We start from the raw sequence: 9,475 nt of genomic DNA, 5'->3' as shown, positions 1-9,475 counted from the left end.
GTCAACCACCACTGGTAGGCTTCCTCCCTAAGCAATGACACTGCCCCTTTCAACTTTTGCTCAGGTGAGTAGTCCAAATCCTCCATTATCCTTTCAGTGGCCTCTAACCAATATTCTACCATATTAGGAGCCATGCCAGCCACGCCCTTAAAGATCTCAGCCCCGTTTGATCGAAGTCATTCTAGAATGGACCCCCGATTTCTGTTGCCATTATTAGGCCCAACGACCCTTTCCAAAATCCTCAACATTGCCTACAACAATGCATCTTCTCCCGCAGCCCGATCATACTGTACATTCCCAGCCACAGGTGAGGCCGGAGCCTCTTTTACTCCAACATTAGGCATATGGCCCGATGCCGACGATTTAGCCCTAACACTTTCGCGGCCTCGGCCATAGCCCCTTGCACCTCTTCTAGCACTCATCGTCGATTCGTGTATTATCTGGATTAAAATTTTATGAAGTTTTAGTTAGTTTAATACTTACACCGATGTTTTATGAAAATACTTAAAGAGAAGATCATTTTCGAAAATCCTCTACAGTTTCCAGATCCTACGGGCTTTAGTTCCATTCTAACAATCATTTAAAGTAGCCCTCTAACTATCTACTATACAATAATTTAAATAAACTTAAATAAATAAAAGTACTTGGTTTGACGTCGGAGACTCGGTATGCCGCTCAGCAAGATTTCCCTTTTCCATAATAGTGTGATCCAATTTTTTTTAAACGGAAAAAGAAACCAAATAGTAATAAGGCCCACTTCACATCCCGCGTTTTACAACCTGAGCTCTGATACCACTAAATGTAACACCCTAAACTCGGCCCAGACGCTATAGCCGAATCTGGTGCGTCACATTGAAGTGTTTAGTGAAAATCGTGTTTTCATTGAAAACCCTTCTTAAAATAAAAGAAACCCTAATTAACTTAAAAAGAAATCTTTCAGTTGTGAAGCCTTGTTTAAAACATTTGAAAAAAAACTTAATTGCGGAAACGTAGAAAACATACTATAACTTAAGTAATCCATGTTCAACTTCTCGTAATTATAATGAAAATAATTATAATAATTTAAGTAATAATAACACAATAAAAACCTTATTACAATCTGGTCTGAAACATACTTAAAAAGAAATAAAAAACTTAAATGCTTAATAAAAAACAAGTCCGAATTATCTTGCTAGCCGGGCCACCTAGAGTTCCTCTAAACATCAAACCTTCTACTGAGCATCACATGAAAAGAAAATAAAAGAGGGGGGGTGAGTTTTCGCAAACTTAGTAAGTACAATCCTCGACAAAAATAAGTAAAAAAAAAAACATCATTCATCAATCATGCAATGCAATCCCATCCAAATTATCCATCCGCTACACACTAGCTTCGTCCCCCGTCACACTATGTAGGGATATAAATATCGACCCACCCAGCCCATACACCATGGTAGCCCAGTTGCGGAACTACCTTCATTTACATATTGGGCTTTAAAAGCCGTCGGTGAATCTACGATTGTCAAGCAACCATGCAATCCTCATATACTTCTTCCGTTCTATAATTCCCACCCATACGCAACCTAAGCAGAATATCATATGTATGCATGTCACATCCATAATACTTACATTCTCCACCTAAGGGTATTTTGGTCATTTTCGCCCTTAGGGGCATTTCTGTAATTTTCTCTTAATTACGATTTTCACTTACCTTGACCCGTTAACGAGTCCCGTGAGCTAAGATGAACGAATACTATGCACCAGGTAGGGTTCCAGAGAAGAGGAGGTGAGTCATTAAGACCGCTTAACTACCAAACTCTCCCTAGATCCAATCCTAGACATGCATATACCCGTTGCCACACCTTAACCCCTTGACTTGTCCACGGTCGCAATATATTAATTAAGCTTTATGTGGATATCATATACTAGGCCCAAAACCTTTTACAAAGCCCAAACAATTTCACATACCTGTATCTGGCCCATTAAGCCCAATCATATTCATATAGCCTATTAGGCCCAAATCACCTGTTTATGGCCCATTAGGCCCAAATCACATTTATATGGCCCGTTAGGCCTAGTCACATTCATATTCATGCTCACATACAAGTTCCTATCACATAGCATCAATATTCAGTTTTTGCCTGTTATGGGCCCAACAGCCCATCGGGCCCATTTAGCCCATTTCGGCCCATATGGCCAAATCACAACCCAAGTCCACAGAATCGCCCGTCGGCCTCAGGAAACCTATCGGTCTCCCCCTTACGAGTGCTCGAGCACTCTCAAGACTACTGATAAACTATAAATTATACATATTTTTACCCCATGTTTAATACATTTTATGGATGATTTCTCATTAGAATTGGTCAATTCGATGCTCCTAATGCTTTAATTTCATGTTTTATACTTAGGAGAGCATAGGAGAGCGAAAGGAACGAGAAACGGGCCAAAAATAGAGAAAATGGGCCAAAGTACGAAATCAAGACGACCTGGACCTCCTCACACGGGCAGACCACACGGCCATGTCAATCTGGCAGAATCGAAGCACGACTCACATGGGTATAGCACACGCCCGTGCCATTCTAACAAGCTCGAACACGGCCTAAAGTAATCGTACACGGGCGTGTAACATGGGCGTGTCACACGGGCGTGTCCCTGCCGAGCCCAAGTTGAGTCCAATTTGGAAAAGGCCACTTTTGAGGGCTCATAGGCAATCCAAAGCCTATAAATACACCCTAAAGGAGGAAGAAAAGGGAGACGGAGAAGGGAGAGTAAGGAATTACTCCAAGGAAGCCGATTGATCCATCTCGGAAGCCTGATTCATCATCAAGATTTAGGATCTCTCTTCAATTTCCCTTCAGGAGTTTTGGGTTTTCTTTATGTTTTGTATTCTTTATTCTTCTGAGATGTTTTCTTATTTAGTTATGAACTAAAATCCCTAAATACCTAAGGGGAATGAAACCTAAGACGAATCTTGTTATTATTTTCTGAATCATATGATAAATATTTAACTTGTTCTTAATTCTTGTTTTGATATCCCAGGACACTGAATCAAGACATGATCTTATTCAGAGGAGGAATAGACCCTATCTAAGAGTACATTTGTCATAATTAAGCGGAGTTGATTTGCGCCTAGAAATAGGGTGACAAGATTTTCTTTGGATTAGGTGAAACCTAATAAGGGATCCATAGATCGAGTTAATGCAACCCTAGAGTGTTAATTAGAGAAAAGTCTCGATTATTCAATCTAGGGATTAGACATTATTAGTATTGAATAGGGATAATAACATAACTTAGGGATCTCTGCGAAACAAGTTGAATGAATAAATCGTTCGATTTGGAGCCAGAATAACAAGTAAAGTCTAGGTGGATTTTTCCTTAGGTATTGTCTTAAGTCAATCGATTTTTCCCAAAAGCAATTCCCCACTTCTGTTCTTAGTGCGTTCTTAGTTTAGATAATTAGTTAATTAAAACAAAACCTCTTTATTCTTAGGCTAGATAATAAAAAGTCAAACATTACTAGTACTTTTAGTTCCTTTGGGTTAGACAATCCGGTCTTGCTAAAACTATACTACTGTTTGATAGGTACATTTTCCTACATCTCGATAATAGTTAGTTCAAGAACGAGTAATTATAAATATTTAAAACCTATCACGAAATCACGTGATCAAGTTTTTGGCGCCGTTGCCGGGGAACTGAAATATTAGGAACGCTCAATTTTTATTACTTTAGCCATTTATTTTTCTTGCAATTTAATTTAATTTTATTATTATTATTACTAATTAATTTACTTTTTCATTCTCTTGGTAGTTTTTTTATAGTTTATGACTAGAAGAAACCTGTCGGGACCATTACTTTTCGACAAAGAAATCGATCGTACAGTTCGCAGAAATCAAAGAGAAATATGACGTAGTTTAAGATAAACAGAGAATGAGCAAGAAGGTGATACTCAACCCCCAATCGAAGAGGTGGCTGAAAACCAAGGCAATCAGCTACCTCCTGCAATTGCGGCTAATCAAAATCCTACTCCACACATTATGTATGATTATGCTAAACCTTCCTTAATAGAAACTGAATCTAGCATAGTTAGACCTGCTGTAGCTGCAAATAATTTCGAATTAAAACCTAACACTATTCAAATGATACAACAAATTGTTCAGTTTGATGGTTTGCAGGATGAGGATCCCAACGCTCATTTAGCCAACTTCTTAGAACTATGCGATACATTTAAAATTAATGGTGTTTCTGATGATGCAATTCGTCTTTGGTTATTCCCTTTTTCATTGAGGAACAAAGCTAAACAGTGGTTGAACTCGTTACCACGAGGGTCAATTACTACTTGGGAACAAATGACTGAAAATTTTTTACTAAAATACTTTCCAATGGCTAAAACGGCTAAATTACATAATGATATCTCTTCTTTTGTGCAAATGGATTTAGAAACACTTTACGATGCATGGGAGAGATACAAGGACTTACTGAGAAGGTGTCCTCACCATGGGTTACTGCTTTGGCTCCAAGTACAAACATTCTACAATGGTCTGAATCCTTCGAATCGGTAAATGGTTGACACAGCTATTGGCAGAACCATCAACAATAAAACACCGAAAGATGCTTATGAGTTTATAGAGGAGATGTCACTGAATAATTATCAGTGGCAAGTCATGAGGACAAAGCCAACAAAAACAGCCAGCATTTATAACGTCGATTCAGTCACCATGCTCTCTAATCAGGTAGAACTCTTAAATAAAAAGATTGATGGTTTTCTTAGTTCTTCACAGGTTCACCCAGTAATGCAGTGCGAAGCAAGTGGAGGTGGAACAAACAATTCGAAATATCAACCTTATACCCACAACATGGATAACGAGCAATTAAATTACATGGGTAATAATCCTCGACCTCAAAACAATCCATATAGTAACACTTAAAATGCAGGTTGGAGGAACCACCCCAATTTCTCGTGGGGCGGTCAAGGAAATCAAAAACCACAACATCCTCCAGGCTATCAACAACCACCCACCAATAGTAAAAGAAGCCAACCCTTGAAGAGATGCTCTCAAAATTCATGTCAGTGTTAGAAACTCATTTTCAGAACACTGAGACAGTATTTAAAAATCAACAAACATCAATCCAAGGGCTCGAAACTCAGATAGGCCAGCTTTCCAAACTAATCTCTGAACGACCACAAGGTAGTTTGCCAAGTAATACTGAACCGAACCCAAGGGAACAACTCAACACAATTAATATCCAAGATGACAAATGAGTCATTGAGCCTGAACCAGAACCGAGGCAAGAAACTGTGGTAAGCAAAGGTCAAGGTGAGGTAGATTATAATAAAAACAAACTAGTGCCTGTCGAATAGAAACCTCATGTGCCATACCCCAACGCGACAAGGAAAGACCGCTCAGATGAACAATTTGGTAAATTCCTTAAACTCTTGAAAAAATTTCATATTAACTTATCGTTTATTGAAGCTCTATTGCAGATGCCAAACGCAATGAAATTTTTAAAGGAGCTTTTAGCAAATAAGTGAAAGTTGGATGAGGCGTCACATATGGAGCTTAACGCAGTTTGCTTGGCCATTCTCCAAAATAAACTACCCAACAAACTAAAAGACCCAGGGAGTTTTATGATTCCTTGCTTAATTGGTAGTTTAGATGTTAATTATGCATTGGCTGATCTGGGGGCTAGTTTCAACGTCATGCCTTACAAAATATTTAAGCAACTAGGTTTCGGGAAACCCAAACAGACTAGGATGAGCATTCAACTAGTAGATAAAACTATAAGATTCCCTAGAGGTATTATTGAAGATGTGCTAGTTAAAATCGATAAATTTATATTTCCTGTTGACTTTATTGCTCTAGACATAGAAGAGGATAGCAACACTCCCTTAATCCTAGGAAGGACCTTTTTAGCAACTGCTAAAACCATCATTAATGTTGGCACAGGTGAACTCACACTCCGGGTGGGAGATGAAACAATCACCCTTCAAGTTCGCAATTCGGGCAACATATCAGGAATTAAAGGTGATCATCTAAACCATTCCACTAAAACTAACAATATGGTGCCACCTACTTTGCAGAAAATGAGTCTGAAGGAAGTACACGAGTCATTCTCAAGCAATAGTAGAGAACCTGTTCATGAAGATTGGAGATTACAAATCGAGGAACTCGATGAATGGAGGACGAACAAACCAAGAACACCCGACAAACCGAAACTATGCCAAAACGAGCCCTATACCTCTGCAAATCAACTTAAGGTTGCTGCAGATCCCCACATTGTCACTACCACACTGAATGAGGAAATCCCTCTTACGGTACTCAGTATTTTTCCATTCGGTACGGTGGAGGTGAGTTATCCCAAGTTCGGCACTTTTAAGGTAAACAGCACCCGGTTAAAACCTTATTTTGATGAGATTGATAATAGGAATGAGGAGAATAAACTCCTCAAACCACCATGATTATTCAACAGAGAGGTAAGTCAAGCTTAGACTATAAATAAGCGTTTCTCGAGAGGCAACCCGAGCATTAAAAATAGTAATTTCTTTAAATTTTGGTATTTAACTCCTAACTTACTAATAGAAATCTTGAATGCAGGTGTTTCCACAGAGACACAGCTAAGCACACGGACGTACGTAAGGCCGTGTGAAAATAGGGCAAAAAGATTTCCCCAACACGGGCTATGATTAAACTCCATGGCTATGCGATATGGCCGTGGTCAAGCCTGCCAAAACAACACGGGCGTGTGACACGTCCGTGTGGAAGAACCATGGTCGAACCTGTTAAATTGACACGGGCGTGGGGATCGCACACACGGGCGTGGGAGAAGCGAACGAAGCTAGACACGGTCGTACGATACGATTGTGTGAACCCACACGCCTAAGGAACAAGGGCGTGCACTAAATGTCAAACGTGCCCAAATTTGAAATTCGCGAATCACACGAGCTGAAATTGGGGAACACGGGCGTGTTCGCTGGCCGTGTGGTGCAAAATCTATAAATACCCTGCACTATTCACTTTCTTCCCCATTCAAAAACCCTAACCCTAGCCGCTGCAACTCTACACGGCCCCCCTGCCACGCCCGTGCACCACCTCCAAATTCGTTTTTAAAGCTCAATCTCTCTTCCTTAGCATTTGTTTACTCCTTTCACTTCTATTTTACTTATTACTAATGCTTATTATTACAATAATCCCCATTACTTTTGAACTATTTTTCATTTTGCTCATTCCTTTAACATTTAGTTTGCATTCTTAGGTTAGTTATTATACATTTCGAATAGAATCAAGTTATTTTGCACATCTTATATCCATGACATTACTATGCTTATTTTCATGCTATTACCATACCAATGTCTGTCATTTAATTTGCATTCCTATGTTAGTTACCATACAATCTGTGTTAAATTGAGACTAGGAAAACTTTACACCCATTACATTTCTATTCTCATTCTCATTCTTATTGTGGTTGAGTTTGCCTCATATTAGTAGTCTTGGATGAAATAGTTAATTCATGCCTTTTACTTCCTCTTCGAATATGTTTACATATTATTATAATCTTTATATGACAGGCTTTTAATGTCGTCACGAGGAAAGAAAACCACCGTACCAGCCTCGAAGAAGAGGAAGGGAGCATCCTCTTCCGCGGGTCCAACCGCAGAAATTCGTCACCCTCTCCTGCAGTTCCCCCGAGTGTGACAGCCTTAAAATGACCCTAGTCGGAATGTGGTTTCGGGACCACAAAACCGAGGCATAAAAATAATTTAATATTTATTTTATTTCCTATAATGTGTGTTAACTCATGTGTGACATTTTTGATGTTTTGATTTAGAGTTATAAATGTGAATTTCACTAGAAAGGACCTAGTAGTAAACTTTGAAAGTATGATGGGGAAATGTGTGATGACTAATTAAAGCATGCATGCAAAACAATGGACTTGCATGTCAAATTTCCCCCCCCAATAGCTAGTGGCCGGCCATGACAAGGAATTATGGGCAAAATCATGTCATGAAACATGTTTGGTAAGTGGGTTATGTTGGAATAAATAAAATAAGGAGTATGGAATAAAAAAAAATGTGTGTGTGAAGGCTTCTCTCCCTCCCCATTGCCGTGTAGGTAGGAAAGAAAACAAAAAATTTTGTTCATCCATTTCACTCTCTTTTGGCCGAAAATACTAAGGATAAGGAAGGAGTTTTGCTTCATGCTTGGTTTGGAAGAGGATTAGGAAGGGTTTGGCTATACTTGCATCAAGATTAAGGTATGTTTGATGTTGTGCCATGAGATTCATGCATGTTTTTGGTTGCTAACTTGATGTTCTTATTAGCCCATGGTTCAAATCTTTGTTATATCATGGGGATGGTATTTGGCCAAGGTGGATTTTGAGTTAATGCCATTGCATGTTAAATATGAAGCTTGATGATGATACATGTGATGGTGGATTGAGGACTCTTAGATTTTCTTTAAGCATTTTTGAATGAGATACTAAGTTCTTTGTGTAATCATGACCAAAATTATGGTGTCGTGATGTATTCGGCCATGGTACATCCATAAGTGTGATTTATGCTCATTGCATGGAAAGTAAGATTTGTGTTTTGAAATCATGTTCATGTTTAGTTACAATCAACTTGAGATTCGGCTCTAGCATATATATATGTATATATGTTTGAGCATGATGTATTGGTATGACATATATATATTATCTCAAGGTATATACTTACTTATGATGATGTTTCGGTTATGAAGGAAATGATATATGTGTATTGAGTTACAATATGGAATGCATTAGTTAGTAAAATGTATGCTGTTTTTGTGTGGTAATAAGTGTATAATTGGCCTCAACATGGACATGCATATTCGGCCACATGAGGGGAAATTGGTGTGCATGCATTCGGTTAGAGGCAAGCATATTGATGCCTATTCTTGGCTTAGAAAATTCGCTAAGAGGAATATTAACTAATGTGTTGAGTTCGATTCATGATTCGTACATATGCGACTTTGATGCCTAATGAGTATATATATTGGCTAAGTACCTTGAATTCCTCTTCGATGCTCAAATGATTAAATCAATTTATTTGTCAAATTAAGCTCAAGAGCAAAGGGAGCTAAATCCGATAAAGGGAAGGAAAAAGTAGTCGAGTAGTCGTTTAAATCGCTCGACAACATCCAAGGTAAGTACTTGAGTAATAGAGCTTAAATTCGAATTGATTAGATCATGTTTAAAGCAAATTAAAATCATGCTCTTTGTGTGTGGCTTTTGAGCCAAAATTTCAAGTGTGAATAGTGCCTTGTATTTGAGTTTTGCTAATGAAAATGAAATATGAATGTGTCATAATTTATTGATAATTGTGCTCGGTTATTCGAATGATGTCCGGGCTAAGTCCCGAAGGCCTTGTGCTAAGTGACTATATCCGGACTAGGATCCGAAGGCATTCGTGCGAGTTAATAAATCCGGGCTAAGCCGAAGGCATTTTAAGTTACTAAACCGGGTTAAGTCCGAAGGCATTCGT

At 38.7% G+C, this 9,475-nt stretch overlaps 1 non-coding gene across 1 annotated transcript; it reads right to left on the bottom strand.

The window, feature by feature from the left end:
- Positions 1–4,371: 4,371 nt before the first annotated feature.
- LOC128291172 (small nucleolar RNA R71) lies at positions 4,372–4,477 on the bottom strand. The gene has a single exon (XR_008280948.1). It is a non-coding gene; the product is annotated as a small nucleolar RNA R71 (small nucleolar RNA).
- Positions 4,478–9,475: the final 4,998 nt, after the last annotated feature.

Source organism: Gossypium arboreum, chromosome 3 (assembly GCF_025698485.1).
Source record: "Gossypium arboreum isolate Shixiya-1 chromosome 3, ASM2569848v2, whole genome shotgun sequence".
In the NCBI taxonomy this organism is placed as follows: domain Eukaryota; kingdom Viridiplantae; phylum Streptophyta; class Magnoliopsida; order Malvales; family Malvaceae; genus Gossypium; species Gossypium arboreum.
The sequence above is the reverse complement of the archived record's forward strand: the minus strand, read 5'-3'. Positions and strand labels throughout refer to the sequence as shown.